At 45.1% G+C, this 26808-nt stretch overlaps 1 protein-coding gene across 3 annotated transcripts in view; it reads right to left on the bottom strand.

Moving 5' to 3' along the window:
• The window catches only part of FRMPD1 (FERM and PDZ domain containing 1), a 134360-nt gene that overhangs the window by 71799 nt on the left and 35753 nt on the right, over window positions 1-26808 (bottom strand). Inside the window, exon 1 of one of the 3 annotated variants that reach the window (XM_069474450.1) lies at window positions 24366-24506. The exons of 1 other annotated variant lie outside the window; for it this stretch is intronic. The gene's annotated coding sequence lies outside the window, so the exon portion shown is untranslated. Of the gene's footprint in view, window positions 1-8266; window positions 8845-24365; window positions 24507-26808 lie in introns of those variants that run through there. One more of the 3 variants, XM_069474451.1, reaches the window with a different exon arrangement.

Below are 26808 nucleotides of genomic sequence, written 5' to 3'. Positions count from 1 at the left end.
CCTTACTCCCCCAGGTATGGCAGTTGCCCACCTTGTCCCTAAGAAGGGCCAAGCGTCCTAGCTATCTGCCTAACACTAGTTCCAGCCCCAACTCTTACCAACCACATACTGACCTTGCATCCTTGGACAAGTTATCTTAGCTGTGAAATGGAGCTGATGTCACCTACCTCACAGTAAATTACATAATATATACAAAGTTCTACCAGAATGCACGGTACAAAGAAAGTCTCAATAACCATAGCTATTATGTTAGTATTAATTTCAGAAGTTTGTTGTCTTGTCTACAGTTACGTAACTGTTCCATCTATGTTGCTTTGTCTTAACATAATTCCTAAACTACATTCCTCTCCAACTGCCCTCAGTCCTAACTAGTGAGTAATGAATTATTGAATGAATGAATGAATCAATCCAACTGGAAATTGGAATGAGGGAAAGAGAAAAGGCACAGACAACCATCAGGTTTCTGGTTTGGATGGCTCCTTTCACCAAGAGAGGAAACACTGGGAGAAGGGCAGGTTTTAGAGAAAAGAAGAGGAGTTTGGTTGGGAACAGCTGAATTTGAGGTAGATGATGGACATTTGTAGAAATGTCCAGTAGATAGTTGTAGCTAAAAATAAGAATGGGACAGTCATCAGGTTGAAACCATGAAATGAATGATTATTCAGGGACAAGCTGTACATCAAAATCACCGGGAACCTCTACATAAGACCAATGCCCAGGGTCTACCCCGCAGCCCCCACATACATACAGATGCTGATTCAATTGGTCTGGCATGAGGCCTGGGCAGGGTTTGCTAAAGGAGCCCTTTGTGTTTGTAATGTGCAGCTAGAGTTGAGTACCACAAGGGTAGAATGAGCAGAGCTGAGGAAGGAATGATGGTGGCACCATCATTTCAGAAGCTGAAGAACTAAGGAAGTCACAAAGGAAATTGGGAAGGAATGGTCAGAGAGGCCTGAGAGCAACCTGAGAAGCCCAGGGAGAAGAAAGGTCCAAAAAGACTACGTAGACATTATGGTGGTTCCTCAATAAGTTAAACTTAGAATAACCTTGACCCAGCAATTCCACTCCTTGGTATATACCCAAAAGGACTGAAAACGGATGTTCAAACAAAAACTCGCACACTAATGTTCACAGCAGCACTATTCACAATAGCCAAAAGATAGAAACACCCAAAGATCCATCAACAGATGAAAGGATAAGCACACTGGTATACCCATAAAATGAAATGTTATTCAGCCATAAAATGGAATGAAATACTGATACATGCTACAGCATGGACAAGCCTCAAAAACTTTTATGCTGAGTGAAAGAAGCCAGACACAAAAGGTCACATGTTGTATGATTCCATTTATATGAAATATCTGGAATAGGCAAGTCTACATAGAGACTTATAGTGGTAATAATTGCACAACATCGTGAATGTACTTACTGCCACTGAACTGAATACTTTAAAATTGGTAAAAATGGTAAATTTTATGTTATAAGTACCTTACCACAAAAAACAAGTACACAACTTAACCATGTCAAACATAGCCAAGACAGTCATCCTGAAAAAGGTCCACAGATGTGACAATTAGGACCTTCATGATAACACATTCTCCTTGGTGCCACCTACTACTGTAAAGCCACACAAAATATCCAGGAGCTGGACTAGAAACCTATTAGGGCCTTTCCAGCACAGAGATTATAAAGTCCCTCGGTCTTTAGTGTTGCTTTGCCATTCAATATGACATTCTTTTCCTCTCCATAGACTTGTTGGTTATTACAAATGCCCTGAGTCTGTTAAAAATTCTCTTGACAACCATCTGGGCATAATTCAAGAAAATTATGGAATGTGAACTCAAAGTCTAGATTTGTTTTTTTACTATCAAATGATTCATCAATTGTCATTACACACCAGCTAATTTTCAAGAGCCTCTGGGCATGTTTGATACCATAAGCACCAAAAACAAAACCCACAGGGATTACAATGCTTGAGAAATTCAGACGGAGGACTCCTAGAGCTGCCTACATGAAGCTGCTTGCTACCCTGGTGGAATGAGATTTAACTCCACATATCTGTGTCTGGAGAAGGAAGGCAGGATTACAAACCTATCATATTAAAAAACAATAACCACCACAACCACAGCACAAGAAACTGAGACTGGCTTCCCGGGGTGGGTGTAAGATATGCTTCATAGAGCTCTTGCCCATGACCTGTGACATCAAGGCTCTGTCCTGGCCTTGAAGTACCTTCTCAGAAAATCCTCACCCTTCCCATAGACTTGTCACTGGCCATGGGCTTCTGGGCTCCTAGTCCCTGGACTTTTCAAGTTCATTCCCTGGACTTCAGACTCTAACTTGAAGGGTCTGTAGCCATCTCAAGTCAAGGGGTTTGGTCGAAAAAATCCATGCAATTCATTCCACTCATATCAAGCATCTTCTTTCCTCTGGGACCCCTGCTGGGTGTGGTAGAGGAGACTGAGGTTAACCACACGTGGCCTTGTCCTTGAAGAGTTCATTGTGTTACAGAGAAGACAAGACACACAGACAAATAACTCCTACCCAATATAAGGCAGAGTGTGGGGCCCATAAGAAAGGGATGTCTAAAATGCTCTAGGGAGTCTAAGAAACAACTCCTGCCAGACAGCAGGGCAGTGTGTGCCTTGCTCATCTCTGCATGGGGCTTGGGAACGGCTGATTGCTGTCAGACAGCCAAGAACTCCAGGTGCCGCCTGCCAATCAGGACCCTGTGCAAGGGTTCAGGCCAACGGGCGACTCTGGCTGTCTTAATTAAGCATTCTGTCCGGAAACCTCTTCTCCCTCCTGTAGAACTGCCCAGTTTACAGCAAATGATTCAGGGAATCGGGTCAGCTGCTAGGAGGTGGCAGCCATTAGGAGCGGTGCCGACAGCTGTGAATGAATGCCAACGCGATTCAGAGATCACGGAAAAAACCACCAGGCCCATAAACTCAGAAATTCAGCCCTAATTAAGCATTCTGCCCTCTGTCCCCAACCTCAGTAGAGAAAAGTGTCTGGTCTGGGTCCCCCCACTTTAAAAGTACATAGAGATTATCATGGCTGGGAAATAAGAAGGAAAAGGCTATGCAACAAGATCCTCACCAAAGCACTTCTAAGAATGAAAAACAAAATAACTGACAACAGGAGAACAGTTAAGTAACATACAGCACATCCTCTTTCTTGAATTCTTAAAAAATTCTAACCAGAAAGTATTTAACATTCCATCAAAAGCCTTTGATTCAATGTAGGATATACACCATAGGCTACAAAGCCATATATATGCTCTAGGTACACTGTAAAGTGATGCTGGGCATAGACAGGCAGGGAATACAAAACAAGTTTGATCTGATGGATACTAAGTTTAGGCAGTAATTTTTTTTTTTTTGCCACCACATTTTGTTCAATTTTTTAAAAAATTTTAATTTCCATTATTATTGTTTGTACAGCAATACCTCTCTTTTAAGGATCAGAGAGATGATCTCTGGGAAAAGAATCAAAGTTTCAAGGGATGGAGCAAAGGCTCCCTGGGGAGTGGCAATGTGGCAGGCAAATGCACACCAGCCTGAGCCCCCAAAGGTGCACAGCTCATTTTGCCCCAGTACCACCTCCTGTGTGAATCTCCGCAAGTCGCTTCTCCTCACAATACCTCCATTTCCACCTCTATCTCTAGAAGGATTCTAATGCCCTTTTCCACCTCTGATTTCATGATTCTGACTGGCAGAGAGGTCAGAGGTCTAATCTGTTCTCTCCTGTGCAGACACTAACCAGCCCATACTGGGGCACCCACATCATGAGTACTATCAAACACCTACTCACCCCACTTCCCAACCCCAAAATGCAAGCACCCATCTGAGAGTCTTTCTACCCTCCCCACAAAGCCAGCCACTCTCCAGTTCCTGTTAATGTGAGCTCCTAAACATTTGTGAAGTCTCCATCCACTTCTTTCCAGTCCCCCTGCCATCTCACATGTTCAGGCTGACATGACCTCATATGTGGATCATTGCAGCACTAGTCTCCATGCCTTCAGTCTTGCTCTCCTTCTAATCTGTTCCACGTGCCACAGAGTAATCTTTCTCTAAGATGTAAATATGATCTTGTCACTCTCTTGCATAAAACTCTATGATGTCACTCCATAACTTTTAAGATCATTTATTAGGTCTATAGTGTGAACTCTGGAGCCAGACCTCCTGGGCTCATATCCCAGCTCTGCCACTTACCAGATCTGTGACAATGGACAAGTTACTTAACCACTTTGTGCCTTGGTTTCATCACTTATAAAATGCTGATAAAAATAACACCTGCCTCACAAGGTGATTGTGAGAATTAATGATTTAATGCATGTAAACTGCTTAGAAGAGTGCCTGGCATATGATAAAGACTCCATAGATGGTAGCTGCTGTTATTATTTATCAGCCTTCAAGGCCCTACCTGTTCAGACTCCACTCTCCTCTGCAGCCTCTTTGCTTTCCTCTCCACCTCTGGGGGTTCCAAGCCCTACTGAACCGCTTCCTTTTTCGCTCATGCCACTGGGCCTTTGCATGTGCTATTTCATTGCCAGGTACAGTCTTCCTGCTCCTGGCTTCCCCGATTGATTTTTTTAAAACAGTTTTACTGAGATGTGATTCACACACCATACAATTCATCCATTTAAAATGTACAAGTCAATGTTTTTTAGTAGATTCACAGAATTGTGCAACCATCACTACAATCAACTGTGAAGCATTTTGATCACTCCAAAAAGAAACCCCATACCCATTGGCAGTCACTCCCCATTTTCCCCCAATAACCCCCCAACCCTAGGCAACCACTAATCTACTCCAATTGGTTTTTAGGTCTTGGTTCATATCCTGCTTGTTGTTAAGGTTTCTCTGACCTCCAACTCTGGGGTGGTGCACTCACGGTATCCAGTACTATCCTTTTCAGACTACATTTGACTATTTACTTGTATGTATCTCTTGCTAGAATATAAGTTCCATCTGAGCAGGGCCATGGTTGTCTGATTCCCTGTGATTCTTCAGTGCTTAATAGATGTTCAGTAAATACTGGTTAAATGACTGAAACCACTGATGATAATTAGCCAAAGCCTAGGCCCTATAAAGACGGCCCTACTGAAGAAATCAACAGTAACAGAGTCTACTCTGTACTACAAACACTAGAAGTAACAGCACATTTAAATTTTTTTCTAGATGCAATGGCTCCTGCCTGTAATCCTAGCACTCTGGAGGCCAAGACGGGAGGATCACTTGAGCTCAGGAGTTCAAGACCAGCCTGACCAAGAGCAAGACCCTGTCTCTATCAAAAAAATTAGAAAAAATAAGCCAGGCACAGTGGTGTGCACCTGTATTCCCAGCTACTTGGGAGGCTAAGGCAGGAGGATCGCTTGAGCCCTGGAGTTTGAGGTTGCAATGAGCTATGATGACGCCACTACACTCTAGCCTGGGTGACATCGTGAGACTATGTCTCAAAAAAAACATAAATAAATAAATAAATAAATAAAAATTCATGAAATTCCAATATCCTAAAACTATTGCCATGAGAGCCACCATTGAAATAAGGCAGATCCTTGTAAAATGAGTTTGATTCAGGAGCTTTAACAAAGTCAGTCTGTGGGTGAGAGGGAAAACAGTTCTGGAGGCTCAGTAGGTAAAAGCAAGATAGAGCTACATTTCAGGTGTTCAATAGCTGTAGACTTTATGTGATCTAGCATTACTAGGTCATTACTGACTCAAATGTTTACAAATACATTTTGTTTAAAAGAAAATATTAAAAAGAAAAGAAGGAAGGAAGACGTTAGTTCTGGAAGTTTCCTATAAAACCATTCTGTTATGCAGAATTTTCCAGCAGATTCCCCATTATAAAATTAGAGCTGCATTCTCCCAGACAATAATCTATGCCCTGGATACTTATTTCAAAATCCAATGATCATAATAAGAAAAGCAATTACCTCCTAATTAAACATTAAGACAATTATTCAATATATCAACAAACTGCTGCATAATAGTTACAAAATAAAAACAAAAGCCTGCCCTCCACCCCCATATACTTCAATCTACTTCATACACTGATGGCAGATTAACCTTACTGAAAGCACAGCTCTGCTCATGCCTCACCCTTATTTGAAACCATTCAATGGCTCCCCATTGCCTTCAAGATAAAGAGCAAACTCCTAAGTGGGTATTTGAAGATCCTTCTCCTTTTGACACTGACCTACTTCCACGGCCTCATTTCCTTCTAATCACCTTCAAATAACCCCAATCCAAACAAATTGCACTGAGCACCCCTGCCGTGCTTTTATCTTTTTCCACCTCTCACTAGAATGTTCTTTTCCCACCCTCAAACTCTCCATGTCAAACTCCTACCTCCTTTTAAGCCTCACCCAAATGCTGCTGTCTTCATGAAGTCTTCCATGATGTCCACAACACACTCTCTACCGTCTCTAGGTTTCCACAATCCTTTTAGTAAAGATGATTCTCATATATTTATCACTGGCTGGCTTATAGTTATTTCTGAACACATTCTCTACCTCCTGATAAAAACTATAAACTTGAATATATTTCCCTCTCACACTTAACACATGCAATGCAAATATAAGGTACTAAAATATTTGCTGAATGAAGAAATAAGATAAACAAATGATAGAAAATAGTACAATACAGTCCAAAGCAATTTATTACTGTGCTTAGAGAAGTAGCAAGTTTTGAAACTTATAGAAAACATATTTCAGCGGTTGAGACATTTTTCTATCTGCAAACCTATTTCTATTGAAATCCCCTATTTACCTTTATTATAGGCCCACATATATTTCACTCCAGCTGGAGTATGTGTGTGTGTGTGTGTGCGTGTGTAGTAGTAGCCGGAATAATGCAGGGAAGCAGAAAAGGGGGATTATTATTAAAAGCAGGCAGCAGCAACAGGGAAACTCCCTCTGCAGTGAAGAAAACCTGAAATCCACAAAAGAGCCAAGGTGAGTCCCTGCACTGGCTGTCAAACACAGGGAGGGTATGACTTAAGTGGTGTTAGGCAGGGGTTCTCCAACTTTACCAAGTATCGGATCACCTGGAGGACTTGTGAAAACAGATTGCTGGGACCCACCCTGAGAGTTTCTATAGGTCTCGGGTAGAGCTGAGAGTGTGCACATCTAACAAGCTCTCAGGTAACACTGACAGGGACCACACTTGAAGGATCATTGATGTAGATCGTCAAATGAATCAAAGGATTCAAGGTCAAGGGATCAGCTGTGGTATATGGCACTGGCATTTCTAAAGCTAGACGATTCATTTTAATTAGATTAAGACATACAGTAAAGTTAATTCAGATAGTGATTTTGGCTTCTTATTTGTAATCCAGAGGCTAAATTCTACAGAGTAGACCAGAGAAGTATGGACAAGGGAGTTAGGTGATCTCAGTTCAAGTCCTGATTCTGTCACTTGCTAGCTGTGTAACCAAAGACCACTCATTACCCTCTCCGGACATCACTGCACCATCTGAAACATAGAGATATTCAACCGAAAATCTCCACTCTCGGCTGGGCGTGGTGGCTCACGCCTGTAATCCTAGCACTCTGGGAGGCCAAGGCGGGTGGATCATTCAAGCTCAGGAGTTTGAGACCAACCTGAGCAAGAGCGAGACCCCCGTCTCTACCAAAAAAATAGGAAGAAATTATCTGGACAACTAAAAATATATAGAAAAAATTAGCCAGGCATGGTGGTGCATGTCTGTAGTCCCAGCTACTCAGGAGGCTGAGGCAGGAGGATCGCTTGAGCCCAGGGGTTTGAGGTTGCTGTGAGTAGGCTGACGCCACGGCACTCTAGCCCGGGCAACAGAATGAGACTTTGTCTCAAAAAAAAAAAAAAAAAGAAAGAAAATCTCCACTCTCAAGTCTTACATCCTATGATCCTACAATTTTGACAACCTGTTGGCAATTTAGTTCCAAAAGTATTTAATGATTATCCTATCTACATGTAAAATGATTATAGACATTGCCATTTAAAAGCACAAAACAAATATGAGAAATAATTACCAGTTAAATTTCAGAAGAACCCATGACAAATAAATTGCAATTATAAAGACTGAAAGAACCTTTACTCAAACAGGTTTCATAAAAGTTTCATAAAGGATAAGTGCTCAAGAACAAATATACCATGAAAATAGATTTTAAAAAAATACAGAGAAGATATTACAACTGAAAAGAACCAAAACAGGTCCCTTTCTGAGACCAGTCTAGAGAAAACAGGACACATTACAGAATGAGAAAACATCTACTCACCAGTAGAGCAGAGCTGAAGGGATTCCTCCAAAGAAAGAAATCCGCAGCTCTTCCCGCTGTTGGCATCTCCCCTCCACCCCAGGATACTGGGCCTCCCAGCACATAGCTATTTTTAAAGATAAAAGGCCACATTCCCAAGATTGTGGCCACAAGAATGTGAATATCATTCGACCTTCCCACAGCCTGTCAATAAGCCCAAGCAAAATGTAGTGCTGGGCCATGTGGGCAAAGTTGGACGGTCTCTCTGTGGCACGGGCCCCACTCCTCACAGAGCCGTGGCCCTCCTCATCTGCTGATACTGGGCAGCTGCAGCTGTGCCTCTCAACATGGGTCTGGCTTGTCTCCTTTCAGCATGACAGGCCCAAAAGTCCCCCAGGTGCCATGCTCATTCTCAAAGCTTCAGCCACTTGAACCAGAAAAGAGAGGAAACCCGAGAGGTTCCTGATTGGCAAACTGGCTTCCTCTGTGCCAAGGGCAACACAGAAGATGACAGCCAAGGTCTTACGATGCATCCATTTTATGGATGTAGTGTTTGTTCTGTGCACAGAATATCTGGCCTCCTGCTGGTTCTGCCCAGTCATCTTCAGTTAAAGTTAATAGCAATGGCATTAGCTCGCTAAGCTTCACAGCATCCCAGAGAGGTAGGTCACCCCCAAGCGCATTATCCCCCCTTAACAGATGGGGAAATGACGCCACAGGAAGATTAAATAACCTGCCCAGCCTCACATAGCCTGCCACAGGTGCAGCACAAGACGATCTCAGCCCTCGTGCCAGCTCATGAGCAGAGAATACTCTGGATAAAATCCTTTGCAATTCTAGTATCCCAAGCAGTGTGGATGGTTTGCACAACAGAGGTTGAAAAGAAATAAGCACAGAGGTAACCTTCTTAAAACTGCTCCAATTGTCTCTCTTTTCCTGTGTCTTCCCAGTATACCATGAGAGAAGAATGATTTTTAATACACAAGCATTAAATGAAAGATGGTGCTGGCACTGATACAATTGGAGGACAGAACAGGCTGGTAAGCAGCAACGGGCTTCAGTGAAAACGGATCAAAGCAGGGGTCAGGTCAAGTGGGGTTCTATCAATGACCTCTGACCTCTGCATCCCACAGAGCTCTGCACAAACTGGTGACCTCTGCCCTGAAATTATGCCCATTTCATCCTTTTACACAATAAGTAGTTGCACATCTCATGGGTACAAAACACTGACAGAGACATGAAGATGAATGGAACTATCCCCGCAGTCAAGACGCTTGATATGTCATCAGAGAATGTACATAAACCACTAAAATACAAGGTAAAAAATGGTAAGAATCAATGCACAGAGGCTGGTGGAAGGCCTGGGAGTTCGATGATGGGAGATCACATCCAGCTGTGGGTACAGTGCAGCGAGCTGTCAGGGGCGGCTTTGCACAAGAGGTGACCAGACCATGGTGCAAGAAGGTGAGACCTGCAGGGTGGGGAAAGAGGCAATGGAGGCAGTGCCTGGGGACAAGCATAGAAAGTGCACAGAGGGGAGATTGCATGGGACTAACCTGAGGACCAAGGGTTCAGCTCAGGACGAGGGGTGTGAGGGACAAATGGAGTGTGAAGAGAGGTTGAGGTATCAGGGTAAGAATGGCAGGTAGAAGCCAGATCACCAAAGGCCTTAAGCATGAGACTAAGGAAGTTAAATTTCACTTCTAGTCACAGTGCTCAGCACTGTCCCTCAGTCACAGTAGGGACTCAATAAATGTTTGTGGGGTAAAATGCAGGAAGGCAATTTAATTCGTGGGTAATAGAGAACAACTGTGAAGAATACACTAAAAAAAACTGCCTCTATTTTCTTTTATCAATTGATATCCAGCCAGGAAAACTCCTAAGTTTACTTTAACTGTCTAATATTTGCTGTGTTCTGCCCCCCATGGAGACCATAATCCTTGCCATCAGCTTCTCACCCAAGAACACTGTGAAAATTAATGATGAGGTAATGTCTGTGAAATGCTCAGAGCTCTTTGGAGATGTGTGGCAAAAGGCATCACTACAATTAATATTTAAAGAGATTCTACCCAGCTCTGATCTCTTTTTCTGCAGACTAATGTTACGTCCACAGGATAAGGTGATGCCAAATTGGCCCCTAAATAAACCTCTCCAACTGACAGCACCCAGTACAGGTGCACACTTCTGAGTCTCCTACATGTGGCTGATGGGGTCCACCATCACAACAATGCAGGAGTGGTTTCTCACTTGGGAAGAGAATTCAAGGTTCCCAAGGAATTTGGGAACAAAATGCATCAGGTAGAAAAGCAAAATAGATTTCGAAAGGGGGGTCTTCCTTGGGACTCCACTTTTAGGCATGAGAGAGAGTCCAGTGAAGACTTCAAGGGGAATCATTTTAGCAAAACCCACATCCTAAGCCAGTTAACATTTTTAGGTCTAACGCAGTGCCCAAGAAAGGAAGAAATAAGAATAGCTCCCCGGGCTCAATTACAAATGGAGTGGAAAAAATAATTTCAAAAGTTCAAGGGGAAAAAAAATCAATCTATTTCCTTCCCCCAAAGCTTTCACTTCTATAAATATACTCACACAAATGGACCCAAGACCACTCTTCCTTCTGAAAACACTACCCATCTGAATTAGCAAGATAAATGATGTGCCCATCTAGTTTCCAACCTACTGAAGCTCAAACAATGCTCACCAAAAGCTTATCTCTTCTTTTTAAATAATACTCTAATTATAAAAGTTAATGCATGTGCCTGGTAGAAATTTTTCTTTTTAGGAAAGAAGAAAATAAAAATTATCCACTAAAATCTACAAGTTGCTAATTACCCTTCTAGCCTTTTTGTGTGAAAATATACATTTTCAACATAATTGGGAACTTACTCTATATCCTGGTGTATAACCTGAAAAGTATATTGTAAACATTTCCTTAACATTACTTTTATGTCCTGTAGATAGAAGTGCCATTTTTAAAGCTAATCCCCTATTGCTGGATATTTGTCTGTATTACAAATAATGTGACAAACATCTTTGCATGATAAATCTCTAGTTATTCTCTTAGGATAAGTTTCTAGGAATGGCACTGCTGAGTGAAAGACTGACTATACACAAGCTTTTTAAAGTTTTGATATAGCCAAATTGCCCTCCAGAAATGTTATTCCATTCTCACTCCCTCAGTCAATAGGAAAACTATCCCCAATTGCTCACTGACCCCTGATTTTAAGTAGATTTATAAAGGGGTTTTTATTTGCAGTTCTTTGATTTGCTTTTATTGCTGCTTTTATTTGTAGTTCTTTGATTATTCTGGAGGCAGATTTTTCCCCAAATGTCTAGTGCCTATAGTATTTTTCAGAGTATTTTTTTTTTTACTGTGTGCTTCTATTCATCAGGAAGTTGACATCCTACTCCCTCTCCAAAGGGTACTTCTCTCATCCCGCCAGGACAGCCCAGTGGTCTCCCTGCTCTGTACCTGCCACCCACATTTTCACCCTGGTGCTATCTACTCCTCTCTCAGGAAACATTTCACAGTTCCAGCAGATGAGCCAGATACAGAACCCAATAACCAGTCATTTATTCAGTCATTAATTTATTCAGCTGTTATCTCGTGGGGGTCTGTCATGCTCCAGGCAACACACTAAGGCAGAAGCACAGTCAACCCTCCATGTCTATGTGTTCTACCAACCGCTAATTGAAAATATTAGAAAAAAATTGAATAGTTGCATCTGTACTGAACATGTACAGACTTTTTTTCCTTGATGTTATTCCCTAAACCTGCGGTCCCCAACCCCCGGGCTGCAGACCAGTCCATGGCCTGTTAGGAACCGGGCCGCACAGCAGGAGGTAAGCAGTGGCAGGTGAGCAAGTGAAGCTTCATCTGTATTTACAGCCACTCCCCATCCCTCACATCACCACCTGAGCTCTGCCTCCTGTCAGATGAGTGGTGGCATTAGATTCTCATAGGAGCGCAAACCCTCCTATAAACTGTGCATGCGAGGGATCTGGGTTGTGTGCTCCTTATGAGACTCTAATGCTCCCGACCCCTCGGTCCATGGAAAAATTGTCTTCCATGAAACCAGTCCCTGGTGCCAAAAAGGTTGGAGACTGCTGCCCTAAACAATATAGTATAACAGCTGCTTACATAGCACTTAACATTGTATTAGGTATTATAAGCAATCTAGAGACAATTTAAAGTATATGGGAAGATGTGCATAGATTATATACAAATATTAATATTATACCATTTTATATAAAAGACTTGAGCACCCATAGATTTTGGTAACCATGGGGGGTTCTGGAACCAATTCCCCATGAATATTGAGGGACAACTGTCCCTATGAGAAGCCACTATGACACTCATAGATAAAACACTCTGAGAAGTCAGGAGAGGGAGAATAATGAGGTCCAAACAGCGGAAGTACCCTTGAGTTGAAAAATAGGAGTTTTACTGGTAGATGAGAAAAAAAAGAAGGCTAGGCAAAGGGAATAGCATGTGCAAAAATCCAGAGGCATGCTAGAGCATCGTGTGTTGAAGGAATACTTTCATTTTAAGGCATGAGAATGAGGGGCTGAGGATGAGACTGAAAATTTAGTTCATGCCAAATTCACATGCTGAGTTCACCTGCCAATCTGCTCTCTTCCCCCTCCATCTCAACTCTGGCTTGCAGTCCCCACCTGGCCCATCTCCAATGCAGACTCCTCCAAAAGGCTTCCTGGAGAACCATCCTCAGCATCCACCTATCCAGACCTCTCTGCCTGAGGCAGGAATCCTGGCACTCACACCAATCTACTTAGCAATCCCCAGTGAACAGATCACTCTGTTCACTCACTTGGGTGTAAGTCTTATAGTCTAACTAGAAAAGAAATCTCTGGCTACGGATATATTCTCTCATACCCCTAGGGCCTAGGCTCTCAACACTGGACTAATAATAGGCAATCAATAAAAGCTTATAGAATCTAACCAAATTAAATTGGGCAGAATAAATACAAGAGAGAGGATGAGCATCACAGGTTGTATGCATCTAACTGTCATCCAGACAGCTGGGAAAATTGAAATTGTTTTTGAAAATTAGCTTCTGAACACAATCATGGCAATAGATAGATTAATTCTCTTTAGGCGTGTAATTCTGCATCCTCCTAGACATTTCTCAGTTAGGCACACAAATGGTACTTGTTAAACTGAGCTGCATATCCCAAGAGCTTCTGTACATAAAGGTCAATCTATTCTGAAGATTTGGACTTTTTTTTTTCTTTACAGAAAGGCAGGAGGAAAAGAAAGGAAAAAAGGCCCCTAACATAGGCCATTTCTGCTGGGATTTTTCCACACTGATAATTCCAATTCAAAGCAAAAAGTCCTAATGCCACCTGGGAGGACCTATTCTCTATCATGTTTTCATGCAAGCAACAAACATTTCTAGAGAATTCCTCCCTAAGGGCAATGAGCCCATACATTTCTCAAGTGGCTAGTACCTCCCTGCTCTAGTTCCGATTCCCTCAGCCCTGTATTCATCCCCATGATGCTGACTCGCTTGTTTGTCTCCACACTGGGCTGTGACATCTGTCTACAAAGCTGTATCTCCACCCCTGTGTGCCTTGAGGCCCAGAATATCACCCCTCCACATAGTGGATTTCTATGGATTGAATGTGTCCCCCAAAGTTCACGTGTTGGAAACTTGATCCCCAATGTGGTAGTGTTGGGAGATGGAGCCTAATGAGAGGTGTTTGGATCATGGAGGCACTGCCCTCACCAATGGACTAATATCATTATTGTGGGAGTGGGTTTATCACAAGTGTGGGTTCACCCCCTCTTGCCCTCTCTCACCCTCTCTTTGCCCTTCCACCATGGAATAATGCAGCCCTTGCAGGATACCAGCCTCTCAATTTGGACTACCCAGCCTCACAGGGTGGTGAACCTGTGGCCCTAAGGCCACATGTGGCCTTCTAGATCCTTAAGTGCAGCCTTTTGACTCAATCCAAATTTTATAGAGCAAATCCTTTTATTAAAGGGATTTTAATAAATCTGTAAAATTTGGATTCAGTCAAAAGGCCACAGTTATGTATCTAAAGGCCACAGGTTCCCCACCCCTGCCAGAACCATGAGCCAATTTCTGTTCATTATAAATTACCCAGTCTGTATTACTCTGTTTTAGCAGCACAGAACCAGCTACGACATGGATTATCAATCTATGCTGTAGAATTAAATTTAGTGTCAAGGATATGAAGAACCTGAGAAATAACCTAGTACACAGACAGGAAACTGAGGCCCAGACCCAGAGGAAGCAAGCTTCAAATTCATACAGAGAGTTGGTGGTCGTTAGCAGGGGGAAGAAAGAAAGAAACAAAGATGTCAGCAGTGCTGTAAGCTTGTGGAATTAGGAAACTGGGAGGCTTGATGAAATTTGGAAAGGATGACAACTTGGAAGAAAACTAAGTTTTATTCTGGACAGCTTCTATCACAGAGAACAAGTCTTATCTCTCTTCCTCATGACAGCCCTTGAGATAATATAAAAAGAAAATTAACATTTATTGAATATTTACCATGTGCAGGTAGAAAACAGGGATCATATCCTCCCTGTGTCTTCTTTCCTGTGAGTTTAAGATGCACAGATAATCAAGTAAGTAAGCAGGTAAATAACGAGCCTCAGATCATGAAGCTAGGAAACCCAGGTCTGATGGAGTCAAAACCCCAGGGGCTTTCTTCTGCACCCTACTGCCTCTCTGACCCTAGTACTAAGGCAATACGGTACCAAAAAAAGCCAGCTAGACCAGGTGAGTGAGTTCACAGGTCAGCTTGGCCATGTCTCAGACAACAGAAAGCAACTCCAGAGACTGGACATTAGCTCTGCAGCTTCCTCATCCTCTGAAAGTACAGAGAGCGGGCACCACCCTCCAAGTCCTTGCTAGCACCCGGCTGACGTGGCAGACCATCTCCAGGAGAATGTATAAGATGGAGAAACACAGATGTTCTTGACTTAGCCAGGCTAGCATTGGTCACTGTCAAGAGGGCAATGAAGACAGCTGGGAGCCAGACGCAACTAAGGCAGTAGTCACAGTCATTCATTTCGTTCATTTCACCATTTAGCACTGTAAGTCCCCAGCCCCCACCCTGGACCAGGCCCTGTTCCAGGCTCCGGATTGAAGGAGCAGGGGGGCTCAGTCCCTGCCTGGGAGAGACTCACAGTCAAGTGAGGCAGGTTCACAGCAACAGCCCATGACTACGCAATCCGGGGAGTGTTACCTTGGAGGAATGAGGAGGCAGGAGGGAAGGTTCCCTCAGCCTGGAAAAGACATCCCAGACAAAGCAGGACATTTCCATGTGGGGACATTTCCAAGTGGCTATACCAAACGAGCCTTGTCAAAATGGAAAAATCAGTTCTTTAAACCCAACAAGTAAAATGAGAAGCAGAGATCTCTGAACTTCTTCCTTCCCCCACCCTTAGGGCTCCAAGCAGTACAATCTGATTATCTGCCTTACTCAATGATTCTTAAGGTCCCTTTCAAACCTGAGCATCTTCTAGTTCCAGCTCCAGTGGAATGGACCAGGAAGGGGGCAATCTGAGGCCCTGGTGGGGTAACAGCTGCGGGCACCTTTGGGTGTACTGCCCTATCAGCCTTTCCCCTCTTTATCTATTACTCACCCCTTAGGGCTCAGCTCAAATGCCCATCCCTTCCGGAAGCCTTCCTGGATCTCGCCCAAAGCATGGCCAGCCCTCTTCTGGGCTCCCACCTGTCTCTGTAAAGCACAGCACCCTGCCCAGCACTGACTTACTGCCAGCTGCAGGTAGGGCAGGGACTGTCTGATTCATCTGTCTCCTCCCGCCCCACCTTCCCTGCCCATCCCCATCCCTGCGCAGGCCTTTCTTAGCAAATCACGTGGAACGGAGTGGTGCAGCAGTCCAGGAGGAGGCTCTGGCAGACATGAGACAGGAATCCTGGGAACAGCCATGAGTGGAGAGTCTGAAGCTGCCCAGTGCTCAGACCCTTGAAGGCCACGATCCACCCCCTGCTTTCCTTCAGCTCTGCCAGCAGCTTCACCAGACCTAGCACTCTTGCTTACCCCTAGGCTTTTTGGGTGCTCTAGAATGTCAACTGCAAACAAAGTGGTATGCTCCCTTTTTAGAGAAAAGCACATTTTAGTGTGAGTTGCATTTGGAGAGCCCAGAAGCCAGCAAAAGACAGGAGATCACACTTAAAGGACCATGGAGCTTCTGAAAGAGGCTAGTTGTAGGGCAAGAAGATCATACTACAATGTTCTTTCGGGGCTGCCAAGGAGCATTTCCTGATTTTTTTTTTTTTTTTTTTTTTTTTTTACAGAAAGAGATATGTATTTGGGCACTGAGAATATACATAACTCCCTCAAATTCAATGAGCTATCTCAGACTAAATTAGGGGGAAAAGGTGAGGACAAAAATTTTCCTCTATGTATCCCTTCTTGGTCCAAAGCATTCACTGTGGGATCTTCCTTAAGTGTTAAGAACCGGCAATGAATATTTTAATAACCACAGGTTCTTCTTCCCATTGATAAAAACTCCACTGACGGCCAGCACATGCTGGTGAAAATGAGGGTGTGGACCAGAAAGATCTGAGTCCCTGAAGGTCCCAGCCACATCTGTACAACAGGGATGATCGGGACAGCCCTGGAGCCCTTTAGAGCAGCAGTCAGGATGCTGAAGAAAAGAAGAGACACAAAACATGCAGACTGAAGACCTGAGGCCAGTGACTCTGGAATGCTAGATTCAAATATAATCGAGACAAAAGACAGTTGCAAAAGTAAAGAAAATAGAGAGCCAAAGGCTGAATGGTAGCCCCCTAAAGAATCTGTCCAAATCCCATTTCCAGGAACCTGTAAATGTGATCTTATTTGGAAAAATGGTCTATACATATGTAATAAGGATCTTCAGATGAGGAGCTTATCTTGGAATTATCCAGGTGGACTTTAAATCCCATGAGAAGTGTCCTTATAAAAGTGAGGCAGAGAGAGATTTGAAACAGACAGAAGAGGAGGCAATGTGATCAAGGAGGCAGATTGCAGGGATGCAGCCACAAGCCAAGAAATGCCAGCAGCCACCAGAAGCTGGAAGAGGCAAAGAAAGGATTCCGTTAGAGACTCTAGTGGGAGAGTGGCACTATCAACAACTTGATTTTGGCCTCCAATAGTGTGAAAGGACAAATTTTTGTTGTTTTAAGCCAAGGTTGGAATAAATTTGTTACAGCATCCACAGGAAACAAACACAGCACCTTAGAAGTAGTCAGACAGATGAGGGATCCAAGTCCCAGAGAGAGGGCCCACTTACCCAGGGCCACCCCACATCAGCCACTGGTCCAGGACACTCTCCTCCACAGCCCACTAGGACTCTGACACCAAAGTGCATGCAGTCCCCTAGTGACCCAGTACAGAGCCCAAAGGGAGACCCATGGGGAGCCTAATTGGCCTCAGGCTGTGCCAATGCAAGCACAGACTCGGAAGTGAGCCTGACAGACAGCCTTGCTCCTGTCTAGATGGAGCAGACCCCCACCTGCACAGCTGTGTCCAATGCTTAGCTCTGTCCTTTTCAAGGGACTGGATAAACTGGGCATTCTGCCTGAAGAAGTAAAGACATGGGGGCCTGATCCCTGTCTATGAATATCCAAATGGCCCAAATAGCTGTCATAGGGAAGAAGAAATCTATTTTTGTGTGGGGCTTCAAAGGGTAGAATCAGGGCCAATGGGGCAACCATTGCCTGGAGGAAGATCTTTGGCTCAGCATAATGAAGAACTTTGTAATAAACAGAGCCAGCTGAGAGTGGGGTGGGCGCGGAGGGGTTGGCAGATCCAAGCAGAGTGAGGCTGGGTGTGCTAGGGGAATTCCTGCACCAGACAAAGGCTGAACTTGATCATCTCCAGAGCTGGCAATCTTGTTTGAGGGTCTATGACTGGCAGCTAAAATATCCTGAAATGTATGTGTGAATCTAGGGTTTCAGCACTCAACAAGGCACACTCTCACCAAGAAACATATTATGCAGCTTTTGCAAAGAATTAAGCACTGAAACTAACCAGGAATGAGCTTGGGAAAGAGATAATCAATTCTTCTTGTTCCTATATATAAAATGTCCCCCACCTACTGCCATGGAGGAAAAAAGAGGAAAAGCATATATTTCCAAATAGACAGGTCACCTTCTTACCTCACCAGGAACCAACAACACATTCACAGGTGCTAGGGGAACCCAGGACAGTCTGGGTTTGCTGTCCTTTTCCAGGGAAAGCCTGAGAGAATAGAAACTCCAGCTACCAACCAAATTGTTTTCATAAGAACAAATAAATGGCACCCTCATCTTTATTTTTTAATTGCTTTTTCTTTTGCATCCTTCTGAATTCTACATTTGGAGCAAATAAAACAATGAAGTAGTAACTCAGAAGCTTAACATATTAATGCCCACGAGTTAGCCTTAGAGAAGGTTTTGGGGGGGGTGTTATTGCTGGTTTTAACAAACTCTAGCCCACACTCCGTAGTATAGCTACTCAGAGAACAGGAAGCACAGCATTTCTCATCTGCCTGCACATCTGTCTTCTCTTAAGTCAAAATCTCAGAGAACGAAGCACTGTTGCATCCGGATGAATTCCTATGAAGCTCTTTCCGTTCAGGATTTTGAAAATTTGCCATATTACCTTTTTACTGAAATAGCTGAGGTTCTCAGATCATTCGTTAAGAGAGGCCAAAAGAACAAGCTTTCATACTTTTAGATTTACCACTCTATCTTTTCTAGTCTATAATTAGTGGGTTTTTTTTTCTTTTTCTCCAAAAGAACCAATGTTAAGGGCACACAGCATTTAGCAGCCAGCTTGGAAAATGACTGGAAGCCTGAACCATTTCTAACCACTGGCAAAAACATCTCTAAACATCAGGGGAGTCCCTGAAAACACTGTCACTTCAGTGAAAATAACGGCTATTGCCCTCACATCAATTGGCCAAGTAGCAAATCTAGCTTCCCTCTGTCCTGCAGACAGGTAGTTAATTAACAATAACAACAAAAAACCTTCATATTTGCAGAGCTGCATAATGTAATCTGTAGTTACCAAAACAAATTTAAGCCAGTGTCACCACTGCTTCCATGAACATATATTAAGTTTAGTGTATACCTTAGAATATAGTAAAAGTATAATTACAACAGCTGTGCGTACATCAAAATTTTATATATTGAATGCTGTTAAGTACACAGGCATGTTTGGTATCTGAAAACTTTCCATACCAGATCTTTTGGTAAAGAATGTTTTTACAATATAAAAATGATTGTCAAAATCTTGAAGGTTCAAATCTTACATAGTATATTTGTTTAAAAATAGGCCATATTGAAAAGCTAAATTCAAAATTCGGACTCATCTTTGAGGTTGCATCAACTCTTCATCAAATGAGGGACCTACGTTTTGAGGCATCAGAATGTGAGTTCAGCTGAGGACCAAATGCAACTCCTAAGCATCAGCTCCGTGTTTCTGGCTTGACTCAAACCATTTCAGGTCTCGGGAAAATCACAAGCAGTGATTTTCAAATATGCCCCCATCTTTCCATTCTGTCTCTGAGCATCAGGCTTCTGTCCTCTCTACCCTCAATCCAATACAGCAAACGCATTATTGAGCTTGCACTAGGGCTAAGCTCTGTGAAAAGGGCTGTGGGGTGAAGAGAACATCATGCCTGCCCTCCCAGAGGTTTTTTGTGAGCTGTGGCCACATACACAAATGACTGCACACAAAATCCTTCAAAGCTGACAGCAATGACTTCTCCATGAGAGGTACCAAGTACAGTTAATGATCAGAGGATGATAAAAACCCTGGGGCAAGAGGATCCGAAAGACAACTTCCTAGGAGAGGTAGGATTTGAGCTTGGCCTTCAGTCATGGGCGAGACCACCAAGGTTGAGGCACATGCTAGGCAGAGGGGCCAGATGGAGGAGCAAAGGCCTAGAGACCTGAAGGTGGGGGAGGAGTAAAAGCGGAGGACAGGGTGAGGGAGGAGGGGGTAGAGAGAAGGGATAAAGACAGCCCATCATGTCTGCTGAACTTTAGTATCCACGCACAGAAGATGCACTGAAGGTCTCCGAGGAGGGGTGTGATGTGACCAGAGCCACTCTTAAGGGTAGAGGGTACAGAAACCTGAGAGAGAATGGAAAGATGGAGGTGTGTTTGAGAGAAATTTTGGAAGTAATAATGGCAGGGCTTGGTGACTGACTAGATTTTAGCAAGGAGAGAGCAAGGGAGAAGGCAAGGTCATAGAAAACTATCCTCTCCTGTTATAGGGTTTCTGGCCTGGGAGGGGGAGGGGATGATGGCAATGGGTGCTTTGGTACCAGGGCTGGTGACAGCAGCTTTCCCTTTACACATCAGTGAGAGCCCTAGGGGCACTACTCTTTAGGGCTTGCAGAGACAGATAGCGGAGGAAAGGACAAAGGAGTGGAGAGGAAGGAATAGAGAGGAAAGGAGGAGGGGGCAAAAGAGAGGGAGGGTGAGAGAGCAAGGGAGGGAGGCAAAGAGATCCTGAAGAAGGGTCCACCGTGCAATGTCCCCAAAGCAGCAGCAGCTCACCACACCACTCTGGGCCTAATCCTGGAATTTCAAAATCCTGATACATAGCTTTGTATTGAAAGGGCAGAGAGTCTGTTCTGGAGTCTCCCCAGTAACCATGAGGATATTATCCATGCAGACAGCCTGTCTCGTCCTAAAACGTACAAAGCCCTTTCAGGTCTCCAGGCCTCTAGGCCTTTGCATTTGCTGTTCCTTCTGCCTGGAACAGTTTCCTCAACCAATTTAACTTTTACTTGGTGCTTACTGCAAAGCCAGCACTATTCTTAGTACTTTATGTATATCAACTCATTTAATCCCCACCATAACCCTATCAAGTAGATACTGTCATTATCCCCAGTCTACAGATGAATAAAGCGAAGTCCAGAAGATTAAATAGCCTGATGGTAGAATATATTTAGTTGGGGGGCAGGGGAAGGGGAGTATTAAAATCCGAACGGTGTGGCCCCAGAGTCTGCAATCTCATGCACAAAGCCATGCTGCCTCTTACAGAGCTGCACTGCCCCTGCCCCAGCTCCAGGCGTGACTGACTCCTCTTCTGTAGCTCTCAATGGCTCAGACAGGCCTTCTTTGACTCAAATGGAGCCCCACCCCCATTACTTTCTCTCACACTATCCTGCTTATTTCCTTCCCAGTCCTTAGCATAACCTATAATTACCTTATTTATGTATCTACTTGTTTATGTTTCTCCAACTAGAATGTAAACTCCAGGAGGGCAGAGACCTTGCCTTTTGTTCCAATGTATTCCTGAGGCACCTAGAACAATTCTCTGGCACAAAGCAGGTGTTCTATGAATAATCGCTGAATGAACAAATGAAGGACTGTACCATGATGCTACATGGTGCTACAAGAGGATCGTAAGGTATTTGCACTGTTGTTCTTCACCCTCCTGTTCTATTCTTCTTTAACCACTGCAAATCTAAGGCAGAAGGGAGCCAATGCCCAGTTCCCTACATATATGGACAAAGCTGATATATTTATAACTGTGTCTGACTGTCAAATCCCCCCACCTGGGTCCTTGAGCACATAGTGATAAGCTTGTATGAAGAAGGGATTGAGTCTTCTGACGAATCCATCTGTGACCTCCCACCACCTAACAGTCTTTACAGGGCATTGCCTGCTGCTGATGTCAGTATCTGATCTGAACACCCTAAAATAACAAAAAGCCCTGCCCCTTGAATCAGGAGGCACCTTGAATACACATCACTTTGTCACAGAACTCCATCCTGGTGGTGAGGGCCTACGTCGATGCACATGCTCAAACGAAAAACTCATTTATATACTGCAATGAGCCCTAGCAACATGTATCGAACTTGCCCATGAACAAGACAAAGATAAAAGGAATCAACTTCTATCAAGCACCTATTATATACAAACACCCTGCTAGGCACTTTTACATATGGTCTCATTTAATCGTGTGAGTTTGGAATTATTATTATTTCCCTTTTACGAATGAGACGTGAGGCTCCAAGGCCCAATATCCCAAAGCCAGTGAGGGTTCAAGCACAGGTTCAAAGCCTTCTGAACCTCTTCCCACTGTCCTCCGCTCTGAAGTGTTCTGCCCTCTCTGTGCTTCCACCAGACTCACTGTTCTCATCTGCATCTTCTGCTTTCCCAGCTCCATGCCTTTGCTCATACCAGTTTCTTGACCTAAAAATGGCATTTCCACTCTTTGCCATCTGTCAAAATCCTCTTCTTTCCACCTCCCCATTGTAAAGGCTTCCCCAGTCTCTCCAGTTGGAATTCACCCTCCTTGATGTTCTCAGAGGTCCCAGGTGATAAGGCCCTGAATTAATGCCCTGTAGCATAAACTTCTTTACTCCTAGAACTAGAACCTGAGGTCCTTGAAGGTAGGGCCTGTCCGTAATTTTCATGTTTGATTCCCCTGAATGAGTAGTGAGAAAGTACTTGCTGAACCACTAGAGAATGAAGAGGGGAAAAGGCTAGTGGCATTTAAATGCATTTGAGAGATGAAAGGCTCTGGACAAATTAGCTTTGAGTATAGGATCTCACTCAGGAAAAACAAACTTATTTACCACAACTCTGCTCCAGTCACAAAGCACACCCTCACTAGCCCTCTGATTTCATGAAACTTAAAACCGGGATGTCTAGGAAGAAAATAAAATAATAAAATCAGTTCTGTGAGAATCCTTTCATAGTAATGCATTTCACCCACACACTAGGGACACACTAATTGCAGCACAAGGGGAACAAGATATTGGGCAAAAGGAACAAAGTTCACCTTCTAGTATGTCACAGTTAAACTATCTTGTGCTTGTTTTGCTGTGGCTGCACGAGAGTGCACCTGTTCTGGAAAATATATACTTGCCAAACTATAGGCCTCTCCAACCCCACCTATGTTGAACAGCTACTAAAGGATGACTGATTTGGGTGGTTTTAAATTGTCTTGATTGGAAAACATTTCAAGCATCATCTTAGACTGGAAACAAGTAGATGCTGGCCTCTATGTCAGGACCCCTAGAACAGTGCATTTTTCCCCCAAACAACCATTTTGAGGTTTTTGCAAAAATAACCACTCAACTCACAAACAGAAACGCTTCCTGATCCATAAGACACTTTGAAAACAAATCATTATGCCGTTGAATATTTTATGATGGTCCAAAGCACTGAAGGAGAGCTGAGCATTCACCAATCCTCCCCATGTCTATTTTGGGACTCCAAAGCAAACTGCAAATGCCTCCTTTATATTCTAAACGCCCATTTGCAAGTGCTAGATGGATTCTTGGTGAAATATTGTCTTCACCCAAACTGACTCTAAATGCAGAGACCTGGAGGTTCCACTTCTCAAGAGTTTACAGCTGAAGGACTCCAGCGAACATCCAGTGAACACCCCTTCCACCCCATTATATAGGTGGCAAACCAGAGCGGGACTTGTCCAAGGTCACACAGCTGGTGGACGGCAGAGGAGCCACCAGAAGCCAGAGCTCTGACTCTCAACCTTGGGAGCATCCTCTACTCCCTCAGAGGGTGACTCAACACCCCTCCTAAAGCTCAAAGTTGCTGCAAGTTAGCCACGTGACCCCGGAGATTAACTTCTGTGCGTCCCAACATTCCTCTCCACCCCCAATGAGCCCTGGAGCTGAGACACTCAGGGGTGCCCCTCTACTCACAAAATGACAATGCAGACATAGTGCTTCAACTGACCGCCCCTGGCGAACTCCTGGTCCAGGTGTGGCTGTCGAGGACTGGCAGGGAGGGCTAGTCTGAGGTCACTTAGAAAGTTGGCGCCGACCGTGGCCGCACCTGAACCCAGGTCTTCCCCTTTCCAGTTTGCAGCTCTTACCACTAACTGCACCATGCGGATCTCGGAAACTTAAGCGACACATCGATCCTGTGTAAAGAGTTAACTAGTGCAGGTCCTGAGTTGGCCCGCGGACGCACCCCCGAGCCTGGAGCAGCGACACGAGGACGAGAGGCGGGCACGGGTCACCCGGCACCACTGGTGCAGGCGGAGCGCACGATGGAGGGAGGCGCGGAGGAAACCGAGGCGCAGGCCCGGTGTGGGGACCGGCAGTCCCCCCAAAACTTTGCGACGCCAGGACCTCGCCCTTACCTGCAGAGGCGGTGCCGCCCGCGCGGACGGGGACCTGGCGGGCTGACGCTCTCGGCAAGGGGCGGCCCCGCCCAGCGGCGGGCACTGTAGCGGGCAAGGCTCGGGCAGCGGCTCGGCTCGGGCTCGGCTCGGGCTCCGCCTCCCGCGCCGCGGCTGCAGCCGGAGTGGGGGACGCCGGGCCCGGCCGCGCCCGCGCCGTCTGGCGGCGGCAGGTGCTGAGGCTGCAGCTGCGGGGCTGCCAGCTGCCAGCGCCGCGACCCCCGCCCCGGGGGAGGAGCCCCGTGCGCTGCCTCCCCCAGCTCTGGAGGTCCTGGCCGCCGCAGTGGGCGGTCCCGCTCCCACCCGGGCCCTGCCTCCGCCGGCCTTCCTCAGCTCACCGCCGGGGCACGCAGCGTCTGCCGAGTACCCACGGGGAGACTGAGGCTGCGAGAGGAAAGGCACTCCCAAGGTCACCCAGACCAGCGGCGATTGGGCCAGAACTGGAACCCAAAAGAGTCCCAGGGAACTCCTCCCTTCCCCCCCCCCCAAGAGCCCCGGCTACGTGGGACCCTGGGGGACGCAGATGACTCTGACTTGCCTCTGCCCCCCACCTCCCACATACCCTCAGGCTGAGGGGAGAGGTAAGGGGCAGGCCCATGTTTGGCACTGTGGACCACCTCCCCGCTTCTAAGTTCCTTCCACGCTGGGATGCTGTGCACTCCCAGCTTTTCTCCTGCCTCTCCAGCCACTCCTTCTTGGTCTCGTTGAGGGCGCCTCAAATCTCGAAGCCCTAAAATGCTGGGGTGTCCTGGGGCTGTGCACTCAGCTCTCTTCTGACTCCGTGGGCCATCTCACCCACTCCCCTGGCTCCGGTTCCACCACCTCTCTGTCCATCATACCCCAAATGCATGTCTCTATCAGAAACTCTTTTCCGTGCTGAACTATCTTCTGAACACCTACCAGGTCTATACCCTGCGTTAGACACTGGAGATAGAGCCTTAAATAAAGCATAGTTCCTGCCCTGACGCAATGTACAGTCAAGCGGACTATCATAATACAGTGCAGTTCCTGTAACAATAGCATAATCCCAGGGTGCCAAGGGCACCAAGGCAAGTGCCTGCTTGGCTGAGTGAAGGCCTTCTGGAGGGAACATCCTCTAAAGGGAAACCTGAAAGGCCAAGAGGTTGGCCAAAGAGAGGAGCATGGAGAGAGCCTTCCAGGCAGAGACCACAGGAACAAAGACCCCAAGAGGAGAGAGAGAGATCCCATGAGGGAGTGGCAGGAGTTGAGAGCTGACGCAGTAGAGTCAGCAGGGCCAATTCCTGGGCAAGGAGTTTGCACTCTGTTCTCAGTGCAGTGGCAGGTTCACGGGACAATTTTTGAGTAGGGAAGAGGCACCATCAGATTGGCATGTTAGATCATTCTGGGGATCGAATGGAGCACAGACAGATGTTAACAAGGATGTCCTTCATCCAAGAAAAAAAAAAAAAAAGCAGGCCTTGCAGCACTTTGTGGAGCCAGCCTGCCCTGGATGAAGGGAGGTGCTTCAGCACCTACCTACTCTATGTCCTTCATTCCCAAATCCAGGCCTCCATCCAGAAACTCTCCTGAGTGGTTCTGTCTTTGAAAGGCCTCCTAGGTACCTACAATCAAAGCTCTCACTCAATGCCCCAACCCTCTGCCAACCAGATGCACGGGCTGAGTGAGCCTTTTGCTCCATGAGGTCTGCTTCCCTAACCCGTCTTCGCTCTAGATGGTGGTGTACAAAGTTCTGTCCCAGGTAGGCACCAAGAGGAGAAATGGACAAAAATGGAAGATTCTGAAGCCATAGTGGAAATAAAAGAAAGGGTTTTAAAAATTAAGTGTTCTAACTTTCTGAATTATTTGTTTTAAAAATTAAGTGCTCTACCGCTCTGAATTATTTCTTACAACTGCATGTAAATTTACAATTTTCTCGAAATAAAGTTTGATTTTAAAAATTGTGCTGTAGATAAAGATTAATAACCAAATTACTCCCTTCAATGCAGATTAAACACCAAGAAGGGCACTTGTCAGAAAGGAATACAACTCAATCCTCTTGTCCAGCGAATACAGTTTTGTCCTGCCTTCTCAATTTCCTAGCTGCCCATGCCAGTGTCGGCCTCTCCAGGTGTTTTATGTATTTGTGTATAAACAGTTTCACCTTTGGCCCCTGGACCCCACACTCCTCCGGTTCCCATTCTGATGGCTCTTCCCTCTCAGCCTCCTTTGCCATTTCTTCCTCATTTGCCAGCATGGCAGATGCTGAGGTTCCTCGTGTTCCCCTTTGGTCTCTTTTCTCTCTTCAGTCTCACTGAGCAATTCTATTAGCTTCAGCCCAGACCTGTATTCAAATCTAGAGACACAACTCTACGCTAGACATCTCCTGAATGTCCTTCATGTGCCCCAGTCTCAAAACCAAACACATCTTTCCCCTAGATTACCC

Source organism: Eulemur rufifrons, chromosome 7 (genome assembly GCF_041146395.1).
Source record: "Eulemur rufifrons isolate Redbay chromosome 7, OSU_ERuf_1, whole genome shotgun sequence".
Classification (NCBI taxonomy): Eukaryota; Metazoa; Chordata; class Mammalia; order Primates; family Lemuridae; genus Eulemur; species Eulemur rufifrons.
Note: the sequence above shows the minus strand (reverse complement) of the source record. Positions and strands in the feature narration are given on the sequence as shown.